General features: G+C 31.0%; 1 long non-coding RNA gene across 1 annotated transcript; it reads right to left on the reverse strand.

Moving 5' to 3' along the window:
* Positions 1-1,322: 1,322 nt before the first annotated feature.
* On the reverse strand, positions 1,323-2,542 carry LOC127085893 (uncharacterized). Its single transcript, XR_007789294.1, has 2 exons — positions 2,035-2,542; positions 1,323-1,493 (listed from the first exon to the last, which is right to left on the reverse strand). It is a non-coding gene; the product is annotated as an uncharacterized LOC127085893 (long non-coding RNA).
* Between the last annotated feature and the right edge of the window lie 630 nt (positions 2,543-3,172).

Below are 3,172 nucleotides of genomic sequence, written 5' to 3' on the forward strand. Positions count from 1 at the left end.
TGAACATGTTTGATATAATATACTTTGGATATTTCTTATGAGAAATCTTAAGAACTGTCAGATACATTCTAAAGTGTCAGGTCATGTCTGGACCTATTGATAAATCGTACTTTGGATGTTCCCCGGTGTCTTTTTCCTAGAAAAATTGTACTCCCCGATGAGTCTTCACCCTTTGCCTTTGACATTTCCTATGAATCACCGCTACCGTATTTCCCTCATTCCCCACAGGCCTGTCCATCATCTATCATAAAAAATAACACCAGGGTTCATTATATCCCCAGTAAAATAAAAAGTCCTTCAACCCATTGCAGGGCACATCATTTGCATCCAAGGGGTAAAATTTCAGGTCTTATGTATTTAAATACCCTTCACGTTTACCTCATGAGGACTGTCGTTACTCATGATATCAAGTGAACATATTTAAATAGGGGCAACTGTCATATCCTAAATTTTAACCCAACTAAATCATTTGCATTCATTCATCCGCATCTCATTATTTGAATCATTTCCTTATGACCATTTCATCTGGTCATAAGGGTTTTAGTTTCCATACATGATTGAGAACTCTTGGTCACTTTTGTTTGATTTATTTGTTCTGACCAATCCCTGCCTTTCTCTATTCAGGCCCATAATCAACATTGGTTTGAATTTCATTTAACATTTGCTAGGTTTATAACTTAAGTTTTTGATATTCATTCCCATTAGGCTTTCTAGTTGATTTTAATCAATCATAACCACATCATTATGCATTCATGTTCACATACATCATATACCATGTTCATTCATACGTTTTATCCTTTGGTACACTTCTTTATCATACATGTCCATTTTAGCATTCATTCATACGTTTTATCCTTTGGTACACTTCTTTATCATACATGTCCATTTTAGCATTTATCTTGCATCATATGGGGTGTTTGTCAACATGGATATTTCGAGTTTTGTTTTGTAATTTTCATTAAAGAGATAGCCTTGATTAACTAGGTTTATTATCTTTACATTTCATTTCAAATTAAATTAACTTTTTTTTTAATTTTGTTTCTTATCCATTAAATCCTAGCAAGAAAGTTTATGTGATTTACAAGTTTAAGTTTTTATTTTTTGTTTTAATGTGTTAATTAGTATTAGTAATAATAATGTTGGATTTGAATTGGATTTGAGTCAAGTAATAATAAGTATGATAATTTCATCTTTACTTTTGATTCTATTTAATTTGATTAAAGAAGGTCAACTATTTGGTCTTTTTATAAATAGATATTATGTTTACATTAAAATTCAAAAAAATTTACATCCTTTTTGCATTGATTTTTAATTCACAAAAAAATAAAAATTTAAGTTTTACATTATAATAATAACACACATATTTTACATTTTAAAAAATCAGCAAAATTATAAAAGAAAGGTATGTCTAGGTGGTGCTCTCAAGAGAGGTTTGCTGGTTTTGTTTGGATTGATTCCCTTGGCAAGAGATCTTTTTTTTGTCTTGTTTTCACCTGCACACTCAGAAGCAGCAGTTAAAACAATTTTGGATAAAAAGACAGAAGACCATGAAAGTTAAAAAACAGATTGCAGTAGTAGAAGTTACATTATTTTGTTCTTTCTTTCTACAGCAAGCTAAAGAGCATATCTTTCTATTTTTTCTTCTTTAACACACATATTTTCAAACCTAAAAAAAATATAAAAAGGAGAAGTTCTAACCGTAAGAGGGGAATCAAAGAATACACAGAAAAGTAACCATCCAAAGTTTCAAAACCAAAGCCAAATTTCTCAAACAGAAAAACTGAAATGTTCAAAGAATACGAGACATTCCTTAAGTCACCTAGGGACACAAAAATTTGAAAGCATCATACACAACACAATAATCCATATACCATCTAAAATCACAGTGAAAAATCCCATAACATAGGCAACCATTACACATCAAAATTCAAAGAAACTTTAATCGAAGTTATTACAGGAACGCAACAAGTTTCACATACATATCACAAACCTAAACCACAAACACATAGAATTAAAAAAGAAAAAATCAAGTACCTGAGTCGTGCCTCTGCAGGAGCTACATTTCTGGGTAGAATTTCTTTCGTCTTCGCATTTTTAAACATTATCTTCATCTTATTTATGCTGACTTTGTTGAATGTGTTAACTTTTGGTTTGATTTCTATTTCGATTTCATGATGGTCGTGTTGTTTCGTTTGTGTGTTGTGATGTGAGTTTTGATTCGTTTGTGTGTTGTGATGTGCGGACTCTCTCTGTGTAAACTGAGTTTGGCCGTATGGATGTTTTTTTTGTTCGGTTGGAAATCGATTTTTTTTGTGGCCATGAATGTTTGTGTTTTGATTGAAAAAATAGATGAGAGGAGCGATGTAGAAAGACAAAGGTGTTGTTTTTTTTTCTTTTTGTTATGATTCATGGCCATTAGAGATTGTGTTTTGGCAGTGAGGAAGATCGTGTTCTGAGTTTGGGAAGAAGAAAGTAGTTGTTGTTATTTTAGGGTTTCTTTACCCCTCTTTTAGAACCAAACTGAATCGAGTCAGTTGAACTCCCAAACAATCCTTCCCCTTATCTAATTTTGGGCCTCTTCCCCTCTCCAATTTAGGGGCATACCCCCCCCGTCTCCTCACAAACACACCCCCGGGCCCATTTTTATTTTATTTTAGATATTAGGATGATTTTTTTATCTAATAAAGTTATAAAATGATAATAATAAAATCATAAAAAGATTTTATTTTTCTTTTCTTTTTTGTACTTTTTTTATTTTATACTAATATTTTTTTAGTTATTTCGGTCGTTATTAATTAAATGTTTGATCACTAGTATTAAATAGATTAATATGACTAGTTATTTTCTAAATAGTTTTCATCATCTCATTATATTATTTTAAATAATTTTTTTATCTACTTATTTATTCACTTATTGCAAAGTTAATTAAATAATTATATTGAAATGAGTAAAATAGGAAATCTTGGTCCAACACCAATTTGTTTTTTAAGTATCCCATTAATTTGTTTTATGTCCCAATTTAAAACGTCTTATCACTTAAGTGCAATGTTTAAAACTTTTTCTTCATAAAATAACACGAAAGAAGGGGACCATTGGAATCTAACATTCTAGTGGAAACCCTAGAATAATCGGTCCCGAACCACGCGTTTTGGGTTAGCGGTTCATTCTTTTC

This window comes from Lathyrus oleraceus, chromosome 5 (genome assembly GCF_024323335.1).
Source record: "Lathyrus oleraceus cultivar Zhongwan6 chromosome 5, CAAS_Psat_ZW6_1.0, whole genome shotgun sequence".
In the NCBI taxonomy this organism is placed as follows: Eukaryota; Viridiplantae; Streptophyta; class Magnoliopsida; order Fabales; family Fabaceae; genus Lathyrus; species Lathyrus oleraceus.